This window comes from Aedes aegypti, chromosome 2 (assembly GCF_002204515.2).
Source record: "Aedes aegypti strain LVP_AGWG chromosome 2, AaegL5.0 Primary Assembly, whole genome shotgun sequence".
Classification (NCBI taxonomy): domain Eukaryota; kingdom Metazoa; phylum Arthropoda; class Insecta; order Diptera; family Culicidae; genus Aedes; species Aedes aegypti.
The window spans coordinates 449,120,374-449,147,250 of NC_035108.1; the positions used below are offsets into that span (position 1 = coordinate 449,120,374).

General features: G+C 37.3%; 1 protein-coding gene across 1 annotated transcript in view; it reads left to right on the forward strand.

The window, feature by feature from the left end:
- Positions 1–309: 309 nt before the first annotated feature.
- Positions 310–26,877, forward strand: part of LOC5569793 (nuclear hormone receptor FTZ-F1 beta) — a 153,941-nt gene continuing 127,373 nt past the window's right edge. Inside the window, exon 1 of the mRNA XM_021848010.1 lies at positions 310–1,724. The gene's annotated coding sequence lies outside the window, so the exon portion shown is untranslated. The remainder of the gene's footprint in view (positions 1,725–26,877) is intronic.

Below are 26,877 nucleotides of genomic sequence, written 5' to 3' on the forward strand. Positions count from 1 at the left end.
TATTTTCTTGCACTTTTTACCTGAGCACTGAGCATCCGCTTCAATGTATGAGTATGTTCCCGAGCATCATGAGGAATAACGGCACTTGCTGCTTCTCGGTTGTACACCAACCCGTTTCTATCTCCATCCCGTTCGTGCTTCGGCGTCATAGCGAGTTTATGTTCCAACTCCCCCTCTCGCTCGCTCCCACGATTCCAATACGACTTTCCCGAAGCACGCAACGAACACCAGTGCAGCAGAGCAAGGCCTACTCGGTCGAGCCAACACGATCGGAAACGAAGAAACGAGTTGTGTTGTGTACAGGCGAAGGACAGCAGTAGCCTAGACTCGGTGCAGTCACCACCGCGTGCGATTGAGAGACGAGTTCAGTTCGAGTCGGCAGCGAGAGTGAACGCGTTTCTCGGTTTTATCTTCCGTTCTTCTGTTCCCATTCGCACACTAGACACTATTGGTAATTAGTATTTCTGTTTTCGAAAGCAAAAAGTACCTAGTAGTTACTCTTCCAAAAAAAAAAAAACGCTGTTTGAAACCATTGTGGCAACGAATTTGCGTACGAAAACGATCCAACGAGATTTCCTGCGAAGAAGAAAGAGCGAGACGGAAGCGAAGAAAAAGGGTTTCGGTGTTTATTGTGTGGTTTGATCCATTCAACTCGAGATAGTTTGGATTCGTTGTGTCGTGTTGCTTCCATTGTGCAATATTGTGTGTTTTGTTTATGCCCCGTCGAATGGATAGAAACAATCGACCTTGAAGCTGATATGACTGGCGAGCGAAAAAGGGAAATGAAGTGATAGTATTAGAAGTGAATGGTAAACTAGATTTGCTTTCATAGTGAACAGAACAAAGATGCAATTTTTAGTGCAAGAATAGTAGGCTTGAAAGTTGTTGTTTTAACAATTAAATATTTTACATTTTTGTGAGAAAAAATTGGTGATGGTTATTGACAAACGAGTTTGCAATCGGAGGTTTAAGCTGAGTAAAAGTGCAGATTTTTTTTCGCCTAAAATTTGTTCACCTCGATTTGATTTCGATTCCTTTACATCGTGCACCAATACACTGACGGCGCGTGGAAGGTGAGCTGAAACAAATGTAATAACATCATCAGCAACAACAACAATAATGGAAAGGTGTTTGTGGTGGAATAAAAAATAAGCGAAAAGAGACACCATCCAAGTAGCTTGGAGGTTGCGGCTGGCAAAAGAAAGGTCCAACAAAGCAACCAAGAATCAACCAACGACGACGAAGACGAAGAGTGAGTGGCCTCCAAAACAGCCTTCGTTGATCCAGTGTTGTGCAAATCGCGTGAATGTGTGAAAGGAGGCTGATAGAAGGCAAGAAGAGAGTGCCAAGAGTCACCGCAGCATAAAAGGCGATCGTGTTGTTTTATTTTTCTTCTGAGCTTTGCGTGCACATACCCACGCTACCTTTCTCGTTCGTTCTCCAATGATGATCATGATGATGATGGTTGTTCTTACCTGTATCGGGATGCAGCAGTGAGTGTTTCCAATACCCGGTGGAGTGAGCGAGAAGCAACATCAGCAGCAGCAGCACAAGTCGTGTCGGCCAGTGTCAATAAACTCTGGTCGTCGGAATCGTCGTCGTCGTCGTCGTCGTCGTCTTCTTGGGATGCGAGAGGAAAGGCATTAAGCGAAATCACCACAAAACTCCTTGGATATATGAATAGAGAAAAACAACGACAGTGAAAACCTTTGGGACCAAGAGAAGTAAGTTTTGCAAAACGCTGGATCTTTCATTTTATCTTGTGCCATTGCTTCTCCTTGGTTTACGGGTTACTCGGGGCATGATTTCTCCTTTATGCGCGAGCTGTAGACAGGATTGACCCTGTTGGATGGTGGTCAACATTGGGAGGAAATCAAAACAAGCCAGGGCGAAAATTGATGTGACTTTGACCCATGAAATTTTGTCGCACAGCTTTTGAGACGATGTCAAACGGAGAATGAGTTCTAGTGAACACTAAAAGACATGAGCTTAAATTGGATACTTCGAATCTGGATTAGAAAACTGAAGATTTGCACAAACCAATTCCAAGTTTTACTGAAACAAGCTGCATAAAAAATATTTTACTTTAAAAGAGCAAACAAAACTATATCTGTTACAAATAGCAACGACCAGCACAGATATGTCTGTGATAAGAGTGTGACGTATGTTTCTCACAAAAAGTAGTAGGAAAAACATCAAAAATGTAGGTATCACTTAAAATGTTAGAAAAACGATTGTTTTAACAAAAGAAATAAAAATATAAACATATTAATTAAAAAAAGATGGGGAAACAACACACTTATTCAAATAATCTGTTTGCAAGATTCTATACTTCAAAGCAGAAATTTCAAAATTCTGAAATTACAATGTGATTCAAACATCCTTCTGCAAGAAGTTCATATAGAATTTAAAGACGAAATTTTAGCAGGATTACTGGAAAAAAGCCCAAGATGCATACGAGAGACAAAAATATTTACAAAAAAGTATTAAATAAGCTTTGACCCTCCACAAAATTCATGGATTCCTGTAAAATAATTTAAGTGTGAGTGTTAATTCAAACCATGTTATGTAAAAATCGAATGTACCTCGGAGTTTTGCACTAGAGTTCCGTACTGGGTTAGATTTCCATAATTGAAAAGTTTTTTAACTTTTCATCGGTGAAATTTTGATTGTTTACGATAGAATATTTTGCAAAGCTGCTTTCAATAATTGGTTTATTGCGCCAACGATGACGATCCCCATCACCTTCGGATTATGAAATTGTAGACCAAAAACTGATCTCTAGCGGGAAAAAATCCGAGGTATATTCGATTTTTGTTATCTGGGTTCAGACATAGCGTTTGAAAAGACACTGACACGTTAATGCTTCCAGTGGGCATTTATGCCCTTTGAAGGAAGCACCACACTAGACAACGGACTAGCATGCAACACCCAGTGGCACAGTTGGAAAACATTCCTCACGAAAAGTTTACCGACCTGAGGCGGGAATCGAACCCACACTCCCTAGCACGATGCGGCCAAATGCCTGGTGACACTAACCGCACGGCTACGAAGCCCACAGCGTTCGTTTTCCTCTATGATATTTGCAATATCGTCGAAGGAATTCTGGAGACTTCCAAACCGAAAATTTGCAGCTCCTTCGTGCATCCAAAATACATAATTTTCAGCTTTTCAGTTTAATTTCAATGTAAATTGCATTATATGTAAATTAGTGTATGCCAATAATTTTCGTATAGGGATTTCTTCCAAAATTTTCCTTGATGATTTCTTGCAGATTCCAAACAGAAATGTCTTGAAGGGTACCTTAGAGTTACTATTTCAGGAATTTGTCCAAAGATTCTTTCAGGAATTTCCCCAGATTTTAAGAGATATTTTCCAAAAAAGTCCTTGAAGACTGATCAACATTTTTTTTTTTTCCAAGAAATTGTGTATTAAGAAAAAAATATTTAAAAATTTCCGAAAGGTATTTCCAAAAGAATTGTCTGATAAACTCCTGCTACGATCTCCAAGAGAACTTCTGGGCTTTTGAGGAAGTCTTGAACGATTTGGGGAATTGGAAATTGAAATTTAAAAATGAACAAACGAATCCTTGAATAGTATCTTGTGGGATTTACCGAAGGAATCCCTGTGAACCCATTGAGGCAATACCAGAATAAATTTATGTAGAAATAACGGGGAAAGTATTGAAATTATTGATGTAGTATTGCTGGTATGAATCCTTATATGAACTTTTGAGCAATTCGTAGAGAATTTACTTGAAAAATACTCGATGGATGTTCGGGAGAACGGCAGAAACAATCTCTGAACTACTGGGGAATTCCCTGGATCAACTTCTTCGATTTAATGAGTAATTCCTGGGAAAATTCTAAATAGAATTCCATGCAAAAATCCACGGAAAAGTTTTTTTTTCCATCAATATTTGGGATTAACCTGGAAAAAATCTATATAAAAGTTTTTGGGAGAATCACTTAAAATATCTAAGTAGCAACTTATGTGGGAATTATTGTACGGTTTCCTGGAAAAATCTCATTTACACATATCTTAACAAAATTCTGAAATTATTTTTTTCCTATTTTTTTTTTTGAATAACTCCTGTATTTAGATATTCTATTAGAATAATAAGTGGATATGTCGATGAAAGTATTCAATTTTTTTTTTGTAATTGGAAACATGTTTTTTGAATATAAAAGCAACTGCAAAATTTTCACCTTTCTTTGCACAGCTCTTGCATTTTTAAACTTTTTGAGTTGCGTGCATTTTTTTAAGACATGTGCCAATTATTTTGAAAAGTTTTAAATATAATAACAAATAATAGAAAAATAGCCCCGTGTTATTGTACATAGAGGATAAATACAGCACTTAGAACCATAAAAAAGTTTGTAAGATCAACTCAACTTCTCTAGAGCAGTTGAAAATGTTGCTAAAACTTTTCGATATTGTCCTTGAAGAAATTCACGGTTTTGGTTCTATCGCTAGAGTAACGTGCTCTTTAAAGCTTGAACGATTTGAATCATTTCGTTGAACTATCAATAGTCATAATATAAGCCCTAAATCAGCATCATAGATGCATACAGATATTATAATAACACTAAAAATGCTGACACGCCTGATAACAGCACTTCCTCTGCACATAAGCCCGATACCATTCTAAGCACTGTATTGGTTCCAGAAGCGCATTCACGTTCAAAACCATACATATACATACGAGTACATATACATATACATACGAGTGTGATTCATCATAGCATCAGAGCAGAAATTTATCTGAGATTTAAGACATTTTTTAAAGAATTTTCCATGATATTGCGACAAGTGTTTGTGTTTTTTTTATTTTATCTAGGAATTTAATTAGAAATTTAGTGAGGTGTTTGCCCAAATGTTCAGATATTGTTCAGAAATTTCTAAATGATTTCATTTAGTGATTTTTAATAGGAAATTTCTCCAAGAATGTTGTTTAGAATATCTCATGTATTCAATCAGGATTTCCACAGAAGAAACACAAAAATAATTTTCTACAAAGATTGTTTCAGAAATATTCTGAAATCCTCCAAAAATATTTTGAAAAAACTTCCAAGAAAGTCCTAACTTCTCCAAAATTTTATCCAGTGATTCATCCATCGATTTCCCTGGGTCATCTTCTAAATTACTATCAAAAACTTCTCCAGAAATTACTATGGATTTCCTCAAAAAATGTCTTTTACGATTTAACCAAGATTTCAACTACAGATTTCTCCAAAGATACCTTCAGCAATCGCTCCAGAGATTCCTTCTAAGATTTCTACAGAAATTCCTCCTGTAATTCTTTGAGATTTACTCAACTAAGCCTTAAAAGTGTTTTTTCAGATGTTCCTCCAGGAACGTATCCAGGGAAATGTTAAGGATTTTTTTTTTGCAAAAAATAAATCCGGGAGGTATTTTTGAAGAAAATCCTTGAAAAACCTCTGATAAAACTTGTTTCATTTTTCAAAATCACCCAAAATGAACAAGGGGATCTCTGCAATTATTCTTTGACTCTTGAGGAAGTTTTAGAAGATTTCCTAGATAATTGAGTTCTTCAAGAAGTCTACTTGATCAGGCGTAGGAAGTCTTGCAGGCTTTCATAAAAAAAACCCTTAAGCTATTTTTTCAAACACTCTGGAATATACTTTTGTGGATCTCCACGGAAGAAATTCTGTAAAATTAGTTGGAAGACCTCCTAAAGTAACAACTGTCGAATTCGGTTGAAGGATTAGTGAGAAAATATCTGGGAGAAATTCCAGGACAGTTTTTGAAAAAAAAAAAATCAAAGTAATACCTGAAGAAATTACTAAAGTAGCTCAGGAGTTATTGAGGATTTCCTGGAACAAATTCTGTGGATATTCTTCCAAGCAACGTTTGAAAAATCGTTGGATGAATTGGTAGAAAAATCTTCAGAAGAATTTCAGGGGGGAGTCCTGTAGGACGACCTGAAAGGGTACTAAATAGAATAACTATGATCATCCCTGAAATTTTTCCTCGGGAAATCTGAGACGAAATTCATGAAGAGCCTGTTGAACCCTCTGAAGGTTTCTTTGGAGCTTTTTGCATCAGGATTCAAGGCTAGCACAATTTTAGTTAAAATAGATACTTTAAAGACCTTCCATTAAAAATATAAACTTTTAAGAAATTTACATTAAAGTAGAGACCAAGTCTCTAAATAGAAACCTACTACCAATCCAGTCTTTAGGTTTATTCATTGGATCAACTTTTGTAATCATTCATATTAATCAATATGAATAATCTTTAAATTCATATCCTTTTAAAATCAATTTTACTAAACAAATTTGACAAAAACAGACCAAATTGGTTGTCTTTAGAACCAGTGAGGTTTAAATAATAATTTCCTCATCTATTTCTAGATAATAAATGAATAAATCGTGCGTAGGACAATCCTTTGACTTACCTACCCACTTTCCGCGCCACTGATCAGGTGTTTTGACAACTAAGCCAGGTGCTTAGTGTTTGCAAGTAGTGGTAAGAGGGAGCAAACCATAAACCTTCTCACTACCACAATCATTCATTCATTTACCTCGTGTACCAGCGTGTACGTTCGTGAAAGCATAAAAAATCTCCCAAAAATCCGACGAAAACGACTGACGGTTTTTACATGGTCTAATATTAGCATTAGTGGTGTAGAGAAGCACGATAATATCTTTGCATTATAATCGCACGCTATATTGGCATTATATGCGCATATAAAGCTGTCAGACATCCATTGAGTACCCTATATTGCGTTATGATAGACGGGGATACGTTCGAGGTGGTCGACGAGTTCGTCTACCTTGGATCCTTGCTGACGGCTGACAATAACTTTAGCCGTGAAATACGGAGGCGTATTATCGTAGGGCCTACTATGACCTCAACAAAGATTCATACCCGCACCAAAAAACGCTCATAAGGCCGGTAGTCCTCTACGGGCATGAAACGTGGACGTTGCTCGAGGAGGACTTGCAAACACTTGGAGTCTTGGACGGTCGGGTGCTTAGGACGATCATTGGCGGTGTGCAGGAAAACGGTGTGTGGCGGCGAAGGATGAACCACGAGCTCGTCCAACTCTACGGCGAACCCAGTATCCAGAAGGTGGCCAAAGCTGGAAGGATACGATGGGCAAGGCATGTTGCAAGAATACCGGACAGCAACCTTGCAAAGATGGTGCTCGCTTCGGATCCGATTGGTACAAGAAGGCGTGGAGCATAGCTAGCTAGGTGGGCGGATCATGTGCGTATCGATTTGGCGAGCGTGGAGCAAAACCGAAGATGGAGAGCTGCGGCCACGAACCGAATATTGTGGCGTGAAATTGTTGATTGAGTGTTATCTGTTTAGATGTTAACTAAATAAAGGAATGAATGCGTGTGGCATTTCCTTATCGTCTGGAAAGATTGATTAAATACCTAAATGGAGCAACTGAAAAAAAGTTTATTGTTTGATTCATATAAGTTATTTTTTGATTAAGGTTTCTTTCTTACAGTACTATTAAGACTTTTGAACAAGTTTCTGAGTGTAATTTTGGTCAAAATAATATATTTCGGAGAATTATTAGTGTATTTGAAAAAAATGTCTAGAAAGAAATTTTAGGAACAAAACGATGAATGTTCGGCAACATTTTGGAAAAAAATCTTTTAAGCTTAATAGCTTGGCACAAGACAAAGCGTAAAGCGAAGTAAAATTCAAATGACTTCTGTTACCTCTAGATGGAGGCTAAATGATAAATTAGGTGAAGAATAGCGGTTAAATCTAAAATGTAAAATGCAGTTTCAATCCAACTAAGAATATAAAATTATAATAAACATTCCCCACAAAATCAAAAAAGAAAATCTTCGATTCAGACACATAACCACAAACGAAGTTAATTTATTCCGAAACCGTTCGGATTAATTTATTCAAACAACGCCATCGCCAGGGACTGAAGATACCATCGCTTCACTTCTTCTAATCAAGAAGAAAGCATCCGAATCGGTCGACTAACTGCGCACACGAGTCACCTGGAAAGGCCAAAACGCAGAATCCGACCGCGAGGAGCTTTGCGATCAACCAATCAGAAAAGACGACTCTAAAACTACCCCACAATATGTCGGTCGGTGATTAGCCCAAAGGCCGTCTCCGTCAGCATTCGGGAACAAGAGAGTCAATCAATCCAATTTCAATCAATCCACATCCAATCAAAACAATCCACATTCGTTCCCATGGTCAGAGAGGGTCAGGGTGGCGATGTGGAGTGGAGCGATCCAAGTAACCCATGGATAGCAAACATGGCGCACCCCTCTGGAAGAGGATCCACCGCTCACCACTACACTGCCACAATGCTGCTCCCTGGGGACAAAGTCGTGCGGTGTCCACCAAAGCACTCCAGCCAGGGGCTAGGAAGGAAGCAACCCATAATAAAAGCACCGCGTCATGGTCGTGTCATTTGACGACGGAAAACCTTCCACCCCCCGTTAGAGCACAAAAGGCGGTCGGACACGACGGACAATGGCGAACCTCTTGCGAGTCTTCGCACGCACACGTTCGCGAAGGTCATCTTTTCGTCGTTTCCTCTTTCCTGTCGCGCAAAAAAACACGAACCCGAGGCCACTCCGTTTCTCAAACACGATCCCACCCATCCCCAATCCATCGCCGCCACCCACCGACTCGGGCTGACCCTCAATCAGCGGGAAAGAGAAAGAGCAGCGTCCTTCAAACTCCCCATTAGGCCACCTAGCGAGAGAGAGTGTGTGTGCGAGCGATCGAGGCCGATCTTTTGTTCAGCGATCACTACGACCAAAGCGCGCCCAAGTGACAACGACCTTAATTCGGTTTTGACGATGACGACGACATTTCAATGACCTTGAACTTTGAGGGGCGATTTCGGTGTGCTCACATCGTTTGAACAACCTTCCTCGGTTACACACTGAACGAAGGCAGCGCAAAAAAAAAAAAACGCACACTCACATACGCGCTTGATGCGACGATGAAGGCCGCCGGGTGGAGAACCGAAGGCCACGGCGAACGACGCGACGGTGGTGCAGACGGGAAGCAAAATTCTATAAAAAGATGAATCATAGGAGGCGATGAGCGCGCTGCTAGGCTACTGAAAAGAAGCGAGGTCGTTGTGCGGTGGCGGTCGGTGGGTAGAAAAGAAGCGATCATGGTCGTCGTCGGTTGGGAGCGGTGGGCATTATTGTTATCGTGCGGTATTTTTTTTTCGCGAACCAAGTAATCAAGTAGGCGGTTAAATGGAAAACCCCGAATACATACGATTCTATGTTACAGGGCGGGTAGCAGGTCCCTATTTAGAGAATTGGTCACTATTTCAAGGCAAGTCTGTATAAAGTCTCTATTTTTAACGGAAGGTCTCTTCTGTATGCAGTGAGTGCTGGTGAAATTTCTGGATGCTTTTGATAAAAATTCTTCACTGTCAGTTACTTTTATCCACAGTGGATACGTAAAAACAGTTACTATCCAATGAGAATATATACCGAGGTGAGGAAGACGACATTTAGTGTGCGTGACATCCGTGTACGGTGCAAAATGTTTCACAACTACAAGCGGGCGAGCTCCCATAAGAAGCCGTGTAAATTAGTGACGTAGTTATTTTTGTTTACGTTTTTTCTCTTTACTAATACATAGCCATTGCTTCTTCTTCCACACCTTAGTATATATTCTCATTGGTTACTATCATATTTTTTTGGAGATTTACTAGAAGATCTCTTCAGAATTTTATTCATAAATTCCTCCGGGTATTGTCCAGAAAACATCTTTCAAGTTAGATCTGTAGGAACTTTTGAAGTACCGCCTGGAGGAATTTTGGCTTGAATTATCTTAGAGATATTTCTTGGGGAACTATTGCTACATTAGATGATTTGGGGAAATTAGTTGGTAGGAATATATGGCAATTGACTTTATGTTTTGCAGGACTGGTTGAACTAATTTCGGGTAAATACCATGCAGAAAAAAAATGATTACCTGATCCGTTGAATTATTTAATGAAGAGCCTGGTTAATTCCGGCAGAAATATATGAAGATATCTCTTAAAGACTTCCTTGGAAGGATTAATGGAAAAAATCTCTGGAGCCTCCCTAAGTCTTTGCCAAGCCTAACTGAAAATAAATACGAAATGAATACCTGGTGCAAGTTGAAAAGGAATCCTTATCGTCTTTCTGTAAAAAAATTTTGGAAAAGTTCTTCAACATTTTTCAAAGAAATTTGAAGGATTTCTTGAAAAACATTCTGGAGAAACTCCATTTACATAGATTCCTTGAAGAAATACAAGTACCATATAAGTAATCCTTGAAGAAATCCCCCAAAGAAATTCCTTGCAAAACTCTCAACAGAATCACTTGAGGGATTTCTGATGACGTCACAGTATGGACCCTAAGAAATATATGAGGAATATTTTGGATAAATACTGTCTTATTTTGATTTTTGAATATTTGCTTGGAGATATTATTAAACACATATCCGGAATAAATTGCTGCAAACTGTTTTAGGAAACATATGTGAAACAATTCTTTAAAAAAAAGCACATGAGAGCTATTCTTAGAGAAACAAACTGGAGAAATCCTTGAAGAAAAAAACATTGGAAAAAGTTCTTACACATAAATTTGATGAAGTTCTAAATCCCTAGACAAACATCTCGCAGAAATCTATAAAGGAAGTTCCTTAAAATAAGTTTTTGGTCATATGCTGGGAGGAATCCTTGATGGAACTTCGGGGAAAACATTTGGACAATTACTTGAGCAATTTTTCAGAAAAAAAATACTAAAAAAGTAACTCTTCAAATCATAGAGACATTGAAGGAGGAACGTTGGAAATTTTTCTGGAATAATTTCTGAAGGGCTCTTATTCTAAAGAAATCCCTGACGAAATTTTTACACATATCTTCTTCTTTCTGGCGTTACGTCTCCACTAGGACAGAGCCTGCTTCTCAGCTTAGTGTTTTTATGAGCACTTCCACAGTTACACTACCCGCCATAAGTATGAAATCGCATCATCTAGTATTGCAACACCTAAATTGAATATTGCAGCACCCCCCAAAATGTTTAGCATCACCCGTAAGCTATTACACTAATGACGCAATATCTTGGAAACCTTACTTTCTAGAAAGCTGCGGTCTTCAGCAAAGTTGTTCAAAAGCCTTACGGCGTTCATCAGCTGAAAATTTTAATGCGCCATTTTGCCGCTACGTGGCGCTAGTGTGCATGTAATTTGGTCATATTCTAGCAGGCTCTAGCTCATGAACCTGATTACTTAGAATGTTCGTGTCTTCAGCAAAGTTGTTCAGAAGCTTAAAAGCAATCTGAAACAGCACTGAATGGTTAGCGATTTTGCCGCTACGTGGCGCTAGTGTGTATGTAAATTGGTCATATTTTAGACGGCTCTAGCTCATGAACCTGACCACTTAGAATGTTCGTGTCTTCAGCAAAGTTGTTCAGAAGCTTAAAATCAATCTGAGGCAGCACTGATTGGTTAGCAATTTTGACGCTACGTGGCGCTACCCGAGCAAAGTTGAATAGCAAAATAATAACAAATCTTGTTACCTGGTTATCATCATTTGATAACTGATTTTGTTATCACCTTGGCTGAATTAACAGCCAACATAACAGAAATGAGAACTCAAATTTGTTTGTCGAATAACAAAGTAATAATAAATTATGTTATCATGTAGTTCAAAATGATAACTAAATTGACGTCATCATATAATTTTGAATTTTATGGTCATAATTCAGGGAAAATTTCGAGAGATGAGTGTTTTAGATTAAACTTACGCTCCAAATAATTTTGCAGAATTTTGTATGGCGAAAATTCAACTTTGTTTAATGACACACGGTTTATAAAAATGTTATAGAAAACATGTATGATAACATATTTTGTTATCAACCTGTTATCAAAAATGTCTGTCACGATACAATGATAACAAATTTTGTTATCATCGGTTACCATTGATAACATAATATCAAAATGATAACAGCGATAATAAAAGTTGTTATCAATTTAATATCATCCAGTTATCCGCCTTTGCTCGGGTAGTGTGCATGTCATTTGATCATATTCCACTGCGGAACACGTTTTTGTCTCCATCATCAAAATACCTCTATTAACTTAATTAAGGGTTGCTGAATCCATTGCCGTTTACAGAAATATCATAGCACGTCTAGTTTTTGAGATATTGGTGGTTGAAAATGCAAAAAATGACTATTTCAGCCAACTTGCATGCAAGTATGGCAGCTTGTAAGGCAATTTATTTGTTTAATTTGCCACAGAACTCAAACTTTATGTGTATAACAATACTTATCATCGAAGATTAGAATACTTTTGATGCAGAAAAGATGATTTAGAAAAGTATTGTATTTTCCCATATAAGAGAAACGAAGAATTTTGTATGGAGACTGCAAGCATGTTGAAAAATTCAGTTTAATCTACATTTAGTCGTGACCAACCAACAAATCAACCAAAATATATCTAAAACGTAAGTTTAAGTCTTCTTTTGCATGCTTGGTGGATGAGATCACAAAAATACATCAAATTTTAGGTAAACATCAATAAAACCACTGTTTTATACAATTTTGGCGACCTGTAGCTAAAAATTGTGACGTGCTGGGAAATTTCTGGCATCAGATTCAGCAACACCAAATCTACTAGAGACACATAATTTGATCCTTGAGACACGCAAAAATGTCATTTTTGTTGAGCTGTTTTCTAGCAGGCTCTAGCTCATGAACCTGACCACTTAGAATGTTCGTGTTTTCAGCAAAGTTAGTCAGAAGCTTAAAAGCAATGTGAGGCAGCACTGATTGGTTAGCAATTTTGACGACGGTGGCTATGCTTTTAGCGAAATGATGGATCCGAAATTTGAACTGAATGTTGGAAATAACTTTAAATTAAAACTGTGTACGATTCCTTAAGGCATTAAATATAGCCGATTTGAACAAAAAATGTCAAATTTTGAATTTATTTTAACACATAGTAAACAATTATACAGTACGGACCCGATTTTGTCAGCCCCCGATTTTGTCTGCCCCCGATTTTGTCTGCCCCCGATGTTGTCTACCCCCGATTTTGTCAGCTTTTTGACCCGATTTTGTCAGCCATTTATCAAAAAATTATTTTCGCCATGTTTTACCACATTTTCATTAAAATTGATTATAATGTTTAATGTCATGCACGCATGGGTACGCATAGCCAGAGGGGGCAATGGGAATGCCTCCTCCCCTTTGGACGATGCTAAAACAATATAATGGGAATTAATCATATGTTTGTATTCTTAAAAGATTGTCTCCAGCACTCATATTTATATAATTGTTACATGATGATAGATTGGAAAACTTATGGAGTATACCAAACAATCAGCCTTTTGAAAGACTTCTTGCCATAAATTATTCGAAGGGTTTATCAAATCTGTTGGGAAACTCTAAAAGGTTCTTCCAAATTTATTGTCAGCAGAATATTATCATTAGAATAATCGGATAAAACTCCTAGTTTTCCCACAGGAATTTCACTTGAGATATCATTCATAATCCTCCAGATATTTCTCCAACGTGTTTCTCCAATTATTTCTGAAATTATTCTATAAATCGTTCCTGGCTGTACCTCGAATTTCTCCAGAGATTCCTCAACAAAAGGTGTTTTCTGGAGGTGATTCTAAAAATTCTTCCATAAAAACTCAATTTAATATGCCAAACATTAAACGAGTTATGTACAGCGATCTCAAGTATCATAAAAATGTGTTTCGTTACTAAGCAACTTGGCAATTCGCTAGTTAAATCATGCTTAAAATTAAAAAAAAAAAAAACGGGATTCATACAGCCGAGTTTATGACAAAAAAAAAACATGTGTGTAGGTTCATTCATGAATTCCTCCGAGAATTTCTCTCAATACTATTTCAAAAATTAATCTATGGATTCCAGTTGAAACTTTTTTTTTTTTAATTCCCAAGCAATTATTTCATAAATTGTTCCAGAAACATAGAGGGTACACCGATACGGAATAATTATCTTCTTTTAGTCCTTGTTGAATTCATTCCATTTTTATCCTCAGTATGTCTCGAGATAAACTTCAAAACTTGCTCACGAGATTTTCAGGAACTTGACTAGGAATTTCACCAAAATCATTTTGAAGCATTAAATCATCCCTTAGGTATAGGAATAATTTATGAGATTTATTCACAACTTCATGTTATGTAATTTATGAATACTTCTGCGAATTAAAGAAAATTTCTTGGTTTTCATACTGTAAGAAATATTTTTACATACATTCCATTTCCAAACATTGAGTTTTAAAACAATTTTTAGGAAAAATTATGTGAAAACTCCATATGAAACATTCTTTGAATTATACTAAAATGAATTCCAAGAAGAGCTTCGAGGCAATTATTTATGCTATTTCGAAGGAGTTTCTAAATCAAGAGGAATTTTATTATGAACCTTTTTAGGAATTTCTGTGTTTTGTGAGAAATTCTTAGATAATTCATCGATCATGTATAACTAGGAACTTAAGTTGATTCCATTTGTCTTACTGGACAAAGCAAAATTGCCGATCAAAGGGACAACAACGAATCGAATCTTTGGAATTTTTCCAATAGGTAAATCTGCAAGGTTTTAAATAGACCCGTCACTCAACACTGAAATAAGACGTGTTTAGGACTTTACTTAGCTTACTATGAAAAAATACGGTGGGTATCTTGTATAGTTTTGTGTTTCATTCAAAAAGAGTGTAATGTATAATGATCGTTTTGTCTTGAAAATCGTGAATGAAATGTTAAGAACCGATCTTCTCAACAAACCCCCCCCCCCCTGATGAATAAGCCTGGCTACGCCAGTGGTCATCGACTCCTTAGGGACCGTTCAAATATTACGTAACGCAACAGGGGAGAGAGGGGGTCTTACATAGTGTTACGGTTCATACAAAAATTTAAATTTCCTATTCAAAAGTTGTTACGTAGAGGTGAAAGGGGGTCTAAAATTGACAAATTTTGCGTTACGTAATTTTTAAATGAACTCCTAAAAGTCCATGCAAGTTCTTGATGCGGTTCACAAGTAATCATTAGCACGTCGAAATTTGAAAAACAGGAACATAATAAGATGACCCGATTTTGTCAGGTTCCCCATTTTGTCAGCCTAAAATTCATCGAGGGGCTGACAAAATCGGGTCCTCACTGTATTATATTCCACAATGTTTTGAATTTTGTCTAAGTAAACAGGTTCGTAGAAAATCCCTTCTTCTAAATATTTGCTGAAGATACGAACATTATAGGTTGTCAAGATCATGTGCTAGAGCCCGCGAAAATATAACCAAATCTATCTGCACATCTGAGAGATTGGAAAACCACACATTTGAAGAGCAAAGCGTAAAATACCGTCAAAATTTAAATAAAGGTAATTAAACTTTCTAGGTGTTTTTCGATGACTGCACATTTTAAAAAGTTGAATACTTAAATATAGTCGTGTGTTGGCAAACTGCTATTGATTTTTTTATTCATACCTTTTTCATAGTGAACAACAAGAAGTGAATGATTTTGACCATAATAAGATCATTAGACCGTTGTGCACAACCCAAGAACTAAAGAAAGAAGTCTAAGAAGGCAAGAAAACATGCCAACTGTCGTTGAGCTGTTTCCTCTCTCAGCTGTACACTAGCACCACATAGCGGCAAAATTGCTAACCAATCAGTGCTGCCTCAAATTGCTTTTAAGCTTCTGAACAACTTTGCTGAAGACACGAACATTCTAGGTGGTCAGGTTCATGAGCTAGAACCGTCTAAAATATGACCAAATTACATGCACACTAGCGCCACGTAGCGGCAAAATGGCGCATTAAAAATTTCAGCTGATGAACGCCGTAAGGCATCTGAACAACTTTGCTGAAGAAACGCAGCTTTCTAGAAAGTAAGGTTTCCAAGATATTGCGTTATTAGTGTTATAGTTTACGGGTGATGCTAAACTTTTCGGGGTGCTGCAATATTCAACTGGGGTGTTGCAATACTGAATTATGCGATTCCATACTTATGGTGGGTAGTGTATGCACTGAGAGCTTACTATGTCAATGACCATTTTTGCATGTGTATATCGTGTGGCAGGAACGAAGATACTCTATGCCCTGGGAAGTCGAGAAAATTTCCAACGCGAAAAGATCCTCGACCGGTAGGATTCGAACCCACGACCCTCAGCTTGGTCATGCTGAATAGCTGCGTGTTTACCGCTACGGCTATCTGGGCCCCACATATATATATTTAGTCTATAACCTGGATCAACCTATGTAAGGAAGGAATTTCTGAAGAAAGTCTGGTAGGAAATCTTATAGGAGTTCATGGTGAAATTCTCATAGTTATTTCAGGGAAATAATTGAAGGGTTCTCTGGAATCTCGTTTCCCAGTAATACCTATTGAATTGCTTCAATAATCTACAAGTTTTTTTTTCCTGAAGTTTATTCCAAACTCTCTTCTGAAATTACCCCTATAAAAATCCAGAAATTTTTCGAGGTCAACCCATGATTTTTTTTTTTTCTAAATTACTTCAGAGCTTATTTTTCGAATTTCTTTCAAAATTTCATTCATTTTCATAAACATTCTTCAGAAATTCTCTTCAAGACTGTCATTTGCAATTCCTTCTTGAATTCATCAAGGATATATGCATAAGTTTACGCATAAATTTTTCAGAATTTTTCCCGGGGATTCTTGTAAGGATTTTTTTTATGATATCAACCCTAAATTAATTACAAAAAGCTTCTCCCCAAAACTCTGACGTGACCATTGCACAAGTTTTTTGCAGGAATTTCTTGTGATTTGTCCTGAGATTTTTTGGGAGTACTTTCAGGGACTCATACAACATTTCCTTCAGAGATTCCTCCACCATTGCTACAGCAATTTGAGCATTTCAACGCTACTACCTTTAGTCTCCTTTACAGGAATTACTCTAAAGATGTTCCCAGATACTATCTCTAGATATTTTTCCACTAATTCTTTTTCTGATTCTTCCAGTTGTTACTTTCGGTTTCTCCAGGGAACTCTACAGGAATTCTTACATCGATCTTTCTAATTATTCTTTCAGGCATTTATTCCAAAATTCAACATCTACGAATTTTCGACTTCCACGGATTTCTCAGGAATTGCTCCAAAAATTCCTACAGGGATTATTCGAAGAAATCTATTAAAAAATCTTCCAGGGATTTTTCCAGCATAGCATGTCATCTATGTCCTTCAATTCGTCTCATTTCTCCAGTAAAATCTCCATGGTTTCTTCAAAAAATTATTTACTGTTCATTATGTTACTGTACACATTTTTTTCCAAGTAATTCTGATAATTTCTACACAAATTGCTTCCGTGATGGTTTTTCATAGAATTCCTTAGCATTATCTGGAGCCTCAAAAGGTTATTTTTTTTTCAATAATATGCTCAGAAATTTGTCTAGAAAAACCTTCAAGATTTCCACAAGAGTCCAGGATCTATTTCGGAGATCTTTGCAGGAGTAAGCTTTGAAGAATTCCTTTAGAACTATAGAAACATATATTGTTTCCCAGGTATAAAAAAAAATACTGATAACCTCCAAAAATCATCCCTGGCACATTCCTGGAAGGAAGCCCAAAAAATCTTCAAAAACGTCATTGTGAAACTCCTCAAACAATTAGCAGGGTGTCTACTACCTTGCAAAACCTGGAAGACTTGGAATTCTCAGGGAATTTTAGCTACACACAGGAAAATTATGAAGCAGTAGTACATGGTAAAATGTGTCGTTCTATGACACAAAATCTATTTAATCAAAATTTTTTCGGATGCGCCGCTATCAAAACGCTAGTTGACATATTTAATCTTTTCAACGATTTTTATATATTCAGCAAGGAAGCAACAAGAAAGCAGAACTTAGGATTGCCAAGTCGGTAAAGGCAAATACAGTTCATATTGGAAGTCGTTTATGAGCATATGAAACATAGTTGAAAACTTTAAATTTTTTTCACAAAATTTTGTCCTTCGTACATTATTTAGAAATAATAAACTTTGCAAGTAAAGAGAAAAAAAATACAAAAAGTACAGTTAACTTTCCCTTACTCGATATTCCGTATCTCGATATCGAGTTAGAGAACCATAGTAAAAGTTGGTTTTCATGGCTAACTCGATGGTCCCTTGGAACGCAGTTGCACTGCATTTGTGCTCTGTAACTCGATACCTCCCTAACTCGATGGTCCCTTCAATATCGAGTAAGGGAGAGATGACTGTACAAAAACTAGTAAATTTTTAGGGTTAGCCGATTTTTGTAGTCTTGACCGCTATTTTTGGTTAATGTCTCGAAAGTCTCTGTTTCAATCAAAATGTTTGCTAAAGTCTTTTTTTTTATCTGCTTGCAGTGAATCTTGGTGCAAAATTCTAGATACTCCAGAGAAACCTCTAGAGACTATTATGCGACAATTCCACAAATTCTTAATGATTTTTTTCTGAGATATCGAGGAATGCTTCAGTAACTCTAGTAACTATTCCACTCATTTCTTCTGGAATACTTGCAGAAATGCTACCAGCGAGTTTTCTATGGATAATTAGAAGAATCCCTTCCGAATTCGGTTCAGAAAATCCTACAGTACTCCAACGTTTCCACAAAGATTTATTCTAGAGTTCAAAGAAACCTGCAGTAATTTTCACAGTGATTACCATGACAAAGTCCTAGCGATTATCCCAGAATTTCCTCTAGATGTTTTCCACGGATTCTTTCACCGATTTCTCCAGTTGTTACTTCTAGAAGATTTCTCACAGATCCTACTGGAGCTCTTCCACAAAGGTTTATTTCAGAGTTTATTCTTTTTCAAAATTCCTCCACGATTACTCTCAGGAATCGCTCCAAAATCCTTCAGGCATCGTTCGATGAAATTATTTTGAAGTTTTCCATGAATTCCTCGTTAAATTTGACCTGGGATTCCTCATTAAATTCCTCCAGAAATTTCTCATGGCATTTTTCCAACATTTCATCATCGTATTTTTGCACCGGTTCAAACATTTCTCTAAACTTTTTTCAAATAAAATTTCCAAACCTCCATGGATTCTTAAAAACATTATTCCAGTTAATACTACAGCAGTTATTGATGTTATTGTTCGGATCATTTATAGATAGTTTTTTTTTCCAAGGGGTCTGTCCGAATTTCATCAAAGATTTTCTTTGAAACGTCTCGTAGAACATCCATCTTAGTTTCTTTAGCTATCTTAGCAATTTATCAAGAAAATTCTATTGAAAATATTATCAAACATGTAGGAACTCTTACAGAGATCCTTATATTCTTTGACATTTCCCTGGAGTCTCCTGTATGGAGACATCCCTGTATGAATGACTTAAAAATGGTTAGAAGACTTCCTTGAGTAAATTAAAACAACAATGGAGGAATTCCAGAAAGAATTTTTAATTATTGAATGAGCTCTAAACGGGAACATTGGAGGTAGTCCTTGGGAAACCAATTCAATGTTTTGGAGAATCTGGGACTTCATTGAAAAATGTCTGAAACGATCTTTGGAGGGATTCTTGATGGAACCTTCAAAATAATTTCAGTGAAAAAAGTCCAGATTTAATTTTTCAAGGTACATTTTTAAAACAAATTTCTTGGAAGGATTGTACAGAATGTTGTGAAAAATCCTAAATCAACTATTGAAGAGATGTGAAAAAACTACAGTTAAACAAGCAGTAATATGTACTTCTAATATCACGAGGAATTTCAATAAAAGCCTTAGAAATAATCTTATAAAAATGTCTTAGGAATCGAATTGTTTTTTGTATTCATAATTCATATAAGGGCTCGTTTCAAAACTTCTTATCACCAAGACGATCAGTCGCTCCCAGCCCTGATTTCCCCAAGTTATCATCTAGGAGAAAATACAAAACGCTCTCCAGAGAAATATTCTGGGTACGTCGCTGATGCTCATAAATCTGAATTCCATTTTAAGGGAAATGGTATTTTTTCCTCAAGATCGAATAGACTGTTTTTATATTAGACTTCGATGATTAAAGACACTTCCAAATCATGCTTACTTTTGTTTTTCGTGGAAATTATATAACAACAATCAATAATTTTGAAATTATATATTAAAGAGTTTTGTTTTTATTGAAGGAAAAAGTATGGTCATCTGAAATTCTATTTATCAATCGTTTATGTATTTTAAAGAAATATCGGGAACCTGGAAATAACGGGGAATTTCGTTTCTGTAAATGAGGTGAAGCTATCTGAGGAGGAGATAAAATTTTCTTCCACAACTCACCAGCAAGAAAATTTTCTGGTGGCAATTTCGAAGAATTACCTGTTAAATTCTTATAAGTGCTTTAAAATGGAATCTTGGTTGATGTTTTAGGGGAATCAATCGAAAAATCACAATTCCTATAAGAGTTAGGACTTCCTTGAAAAATATCTTAAACAATCTCTGGGGACTTCCTGGAGTATTCTATGTGCTAATTTCTGGGGATATCGTTGTAAAAATTCTAGGTAGAGTTCTTGAAACTATCTAGAAGAAAATTCTTGAAGTCCACTAATAGTCCGTGAAAGAATCACTAATTGAACTCCTGAAGTAATTTTCAAAGAAATGTCTGAAGGCAACATTTGGCAAATACCTACCTGAATTAAATTATGATGCAATCTCTGGAGAAAATCATGAAAACATACATACAGTAATACTTGTCGTGGGTCGTGGGTTCGAATCCAACCGGTCGAGAATCTTTTCGGGCTGAGAATTTTCTCGACTTTCCAGAACATAGAGTATTTTCATACTTGCCACACGATATACACATGCATAAACGTTTAATTGACAAAGAAAGCTCTCAGTTAATAACTGTGAAAGTGTTTATTAGGGCGGTTCAGAATTTAAAAATGTTTCAAAATCCAATCTCCCATATCTTCCTTACTATCCATACCATAAAAATAGTGTTCCGTGAAATTTTCAGCTATTTCGATGGTGATTTAAAGGTGGCCCAAAGACAATTTAAGTTTATATGGAAATTACTATGAAAAAATTTTGAAAAATGTTCCAAACACGTTAGTACTGGAATATAAGTACAAACTCATCATCCCATGGTAAAAACTTATTCTTTAAACCATAATAAAAAAAATTGCTGAAGAGAGCAATGCAATCTGATGGATAGGAAAAGGTATATTCATGAGTTTGTCTGCTATTATTTAGCTCCATATCGGATTATTGCCCTGTAAACATCTACAAAAATCCCAAACAAAATTAGCTCAAAAGAAATTTGTTTCTTCAGAAACATCCTTCATTATGCTTTGAAGAATGAGTTTTCACTAAGGGATAAGTTTTGTACTTACATTCCAGTACTAACGTGCTTGGGACATTTTTCAAAATTTCTCCATAGTAATTTCCATATAAACCTAAATTGTCTTTCGGTGACCTTTAAATCACCATCAAAATAGCTGACAATTCCACAGAACCCTATTTTTATGGTAAAGATTTTTCAATTTTGAATCGCCCTAGTGTTCATAAGAACCTACACGGAGAAATCAGATTACCCAAAAAATAAGTTCTTTATACTCAACATTGGGTAAACTGCATTTAGTTTTTACCCACGTTGGGTTGTTTTGCCTCTCTCGCAACAGCAATGTTGTCAAAAACAGAGAGAGATGCACCGACCCATCGTCGAAGTTCAATGGAATAAGCCAAATTTGGGTTTTTTCGAGTTTACCTAACGTTAAGTTGTTTTTACCCACTACGGAGACTTCGAAAGCTAACGATGGGTAGATTTTTTTTTCACTGAGTTGTTTGTTTTGCCGCTGTCAAATGGAAACAACCTAATGATAGGTATATATCAGTTAACCCAAATTTGGGTTATCCCACGGAAGAGCCGAATTGCGTCAAAAGAAGTCAAAGTTGGGTTGATTTGTGGCTCTGTGTAGTATGTCGTAATTGGGACGTAATGCCAGAAATAAGAAAAAGAAGAATACTTTTCTTGATGTTACGAGAAATTCGAAAGAAGTGTTGTTTGGTATCGTTTTCAGGCAAGGTATTCCCAAAATTCCTATTTTCAAGACACTCATTCCCAACCAGCCCTGCACAAAGATTTATTTAAACAGTCCAAAGGAAACGAGTACAAAAATTACCGAGACAGGCAATCATTGGGGGCACCGCGAAAACGGCTCGCACTCGCGCAGAAATAAATGCTGTGAGCAATAAAAAAAAAACACTTAAGGAACACAACAGCCAAAGACCTTGACGGCCATTGGTTGGATGGTTCTTATAAGAATGAGGAATGAGTGTAGCAAAAAAAAACCTCGCGTTTTTTGCGCGTTTCTTCGATTGTAATAGAGGAAAAAAGAACTTAAACGCGTGTGTGGAGGCGTTCGCTCTTCCGTGCATGTATTGTAACCGTATTGTACTGAATGTGTGGTAAGAGTACTTCCAAACTCGAGACGGGTCCAACGCAACGTCGAAAATCATCAGGTGGCAGTGGCGAGAGGTTGGCCTTCTGAAGGTGGTTTTTGTGCGTTCTGATCGTTTTTTAATGGATTTGTTTATCTGAGATCCGGTGGGTTTGGTTCTTTTGATTTGAAGGTCATCCTGTGGCCTCCAGACAAGGAGCAGAGAACTACCTACGTATTTTCTTCAAATGTCACACATGGGAGGAACGAAATTGCGATGATTTTCGGATTTCAATGCTTCCAAAGAGCAAAATTCTTCTTCTTGGCATTACGGCCCCACTGAAACAGAGTAAGCTTCTCAGCATAGTGTTCCTTATGAGCACTTCCACAGTTATTGACTGAGAGCTGTCTTTTCCAAAGTTGTCATTTTCGCATTCGTCTATTGTGTGGCAGATAAGATACTTTATGCCCAGGAATGTCAACGAAATTTCCATTACGAAAAGAACCTGGACCGACCTGGAATCGAATCCAGACACCTTCAGCATGGCTTTGCTTTGTAGTCGCGGACTCCAACCACTGGGCTAAGGAATTGAGAGCTTTCTTTATTCTGATGAAATGATGAATGAAGGTTTATTAAACCTTCAAATCTCTCAACCAGCAATGAAAACTTACTTGCCACATTAACAATCTGTAACACTGTACTGTATCATATTGACCTCAGTATAAAAATGGCTTAAGAGCAGCTAGACCTTCATATGCGATGAATAATTGAGATAATATCTGCCGGAGCCATCCAAAGAAAAGCGTGTATCTGACTCAGCCGTCCACAAGTAGGTTGACTAAACAAACGAACGGAAATGACCGAAATATTTCTTCAACATACAACCACAAAACAATCGCCACCCAAATTGACCACACGTGTGGAATAACTAATTTGTTGACACCGCCAAAAGATTCACATAGAGGACGACCGGTCTGTAGATATTCCCTCAAGCAACAATAAGGCATCGGCAGCATCTCCCCAGTCTGCAGTGAAACACCTCTCAGGTGACTAATGCTTAATTCATGCATGCATTTTGAAATAGAGTATCACGTTACATTGGACACACACACTTGGTGGCTGTTGGCCTGAACGCAACAATGGCCGAAAGGTTAGTTGGTGCTCTTTTTACTATTGGCGGGCTCCCATTTGCTCTTCTATAGAGTAACACAATTGACTGGGACCTGCATCAACCGCAGACGGCTAACCTTTCGGACGAGGAATCTCCACTACGTAGTCTCATTGTCGTCGTAGGATGAGTCATTATTCATGATGCGGTTCAGCTGTCCGTATCATCTCTGTGCCGTTGATCGAGCAATGGTGAGCGCTTAGTTAGTTACTAGCCGCTGCTAGTAGGGTAGATGTACCGGTATTCGCCATATTAACAATTTTTGCCACCTTGGATCAATATACCGTTTTACGGCATAGTTTAGAGCAGTGTTGGTAGAGTCACACTCAAATCTCAATCATTGAGTTCTCCCGCGAGAGCAAACTCATTTGAGCTCTGCTTCGCAAAACTCACGTATGAGATTTTGATGAAAAACCACTTGCTCACGATCATGCCGTTAAAAATAATTCAATCATAAAACTCATCGGAAATCTGTTAAAAGCTAATGTTATTGTTTACATTGGAAAAGTTTGATATATTTCTGGCATAAACAAAACAAAGAATAAGTGCTTTGCATGAAAATGCAAGTCAAACGGATGAGCCAACTCATTCATGATTTTCGGCTGTTTAGTTACGCGAGAGATTTTGAGCATTGAGATTTTCGCAACGCTATTTAAAGTATTCCTAAGGTGGCAAATACTGCTGCACCTACCCTATCTCATCATAGAACAACAGCAGAGTAACTCGTGGAGCGGGAGGAAAGGGCCAAGGGGGGCAGAGCCCGTCCATAGACGATATTCAATTTACCGTAAATCGGAACGAGCAGCGGTCGCTCGCCATCGCATCGGTAAGAAGAGAAAGAGCGCGAAACAGTAGCTGCGGTTCTGCTGGCCGTTGTTGGTTGGATTGGAGCTCACAAAGAGCAAGGCAACGACCATGAGAAGGCTTTCCGATCAGATCCGATGCGATGAGATGGTCTTTGTGTGGTGGAGAAGGGACGAGCTAAAGATCGCTTGATGACCTTGGGTTGGACGAGAAGACGGGTGATGATATTATTACCGAGGAGTCAAGATGGGTAGCTATCGGTGGCACATAAATTGCCCGAAAGTATAGTTCGGATTGATGTATGCGTTTGACATACGCAACGCTGGAATATATTGCTTAGATTTATGGGTACGCACATGAATCTGCACTACTAATTATTCGCACACAAAGAATAAAACACTGAGAAGTAGATGAAAAAACCGAATTTAGTACACACTTAAACGGTTTCGCCGAGAACCCAACAGCTGATATCTCGGTAATAATTTGACGATTCTCGGTAAAATTTTTACCGAGATTTCGGTAAACGTTTACCGAATCTCGGTAACGTTCGCCGAGATCTCGGCGAAAAATTCGGATTGCCGAAATCTCGGTAAAATAAGTACCGAGATTCGGAGTTGAAAATTACCGAATTCTCAGCTGTTGGGTTCTCGGCGAAAAGTTTTACTGAGGTCGGTGAAATAATTTAAGTGTGTACTATACCATTTAATTCCACTAGAGTTTGTATCCTTTGACAGATACGCGTATTTCGACCTCAACTGTCCGCATACAAACTCTAGTGGAATTAAATGGTATAGTACCAAATTCGTTTTTTTCATCTTCTTATAGGTATTCTACTAAACAGCTCGAAGATTTATTATCACTATTGAGAAAATGCTATTTAGAGTTCTGATTGTTTAAAATTTTGAATTCAATTTGGTAAAAACTGAACATGCTCGTCAAATCAAATATGTATATGCCGGAAAACTATGAAAAGTAAGGTAATTCATTCAATTGTAATTTACTGCAATTAGCAGATCTGCAATTGAAAATCATTGAAATGAACAAAATTCTAATCTACAGATGTCCACTGTACTTGGTCTCATGTAGCAATACAATGAATGATATTATTGCATATATCTATTCATTGATTTTTTTTTCAAATTTTGAGCCCACTAATTACAGTTCACATTGAAAAAGGGTAAACTAATTCAAAACTCTTGTTCAGTGTATCAATTTAGATTATTCTGATTATTCATGGAGTAGCAATTGTAAAATTGTACGGTCATCCATGTCTGTATAAGACTTTTTTTTGAAGAAACACCATACATATCACACTATTTTGCAGAAGACAGATCTTGATAGGAAGCTCCTATCGGAAACTTGTCCACTTCCGTACGAGGTCATCGTTGGCGAATTCTAAGCAAGATTCTTAGCAAGTATCTCTTGATACTTATTGGCAGATTCTTGGATTCTTCTTACTGTATTTGTAACGTGATCCTAACGAGTATTCTGAAAGATTCTCGTCAAATTCGTGATGAGATTTTTAACGGTTTTTCCTCAAGATTTCTAGAGGATTCCAGAGAACATTGTTCGATTAGATTATTATTAGATATATTCATGAGTGTCATTGAAAAATGAATTTAAAATTGAGTCCTGCTTTCTACGTATGGAATATTGCAGAATTCTTTCCTAATTGATTTCAAAGCACGATCAAAGCAAGCGAAGAAAAACATCGCATCGGCATCGGTTCATGATTGGCAATGTTTTGCAAGTTATAAAAAGTTTAATAAATAGCAGCAGCGAAAGAGAGCATCAAAGAGAGAGCGACAAAAAATCCATTTTTTCGGCTAATTCACTTTACTGGCATGATGAACAATCCCCTAACATCCATAAGCAGTAGTGCACCAGGTTTGAAGCTTGTTTAGATGAGTTCTATCATGCACTGCTATCCCCCCGAATAATCAAAACTGTAGCAGTAGACAATAAACAGTCTCTCGTGATGTACTGCGGATCACGTGTTACAGGGAGCGATACAAGAAGGATACTCACAATTTTCTTCAAATTCACCGTCTGGTCATTCGGCGAAAGACTAAGGTCAATAAAGTCACTATTTTTGTAATCTGATGATAATGAGATTTAAGGCTGGGTTAGCTTTTCAAACAAAAACGGCAAGAAATAACAACTACCGAAAAGCTAAACATTACATATAATTTGCAATTGGATTAAATGGACAAATTGATGTGAAGTTTTGCGAAAAAGTTACACGTCTTCTCAGTGAGAATCGAACTCACGGCTCCCTGATCTCTAGTTAGGGCGCGTTACCCCTACGCCATGAGAGGACTCATGAACGCAGAAGTCCATTATTTATTTATTAGGCTCATGCGCCATTAGGCATTACGGAGCCGAGATTTTTAATGTTTAACAAATTCATAATAATTTCTTAATCTTCCGAACCCCAAACTCGCGGTTTGGTCGAGGTTTGGCTTAACCATAATTTTCAACGAAGGGAGTGGATAATGGGATCATTTCGTTGACATTCAGCAGCGTTCAGTTAACGTGTTTACTTTGTTGCTGGTCAAACGATGTGTGGACAATGACAACCTGTAAC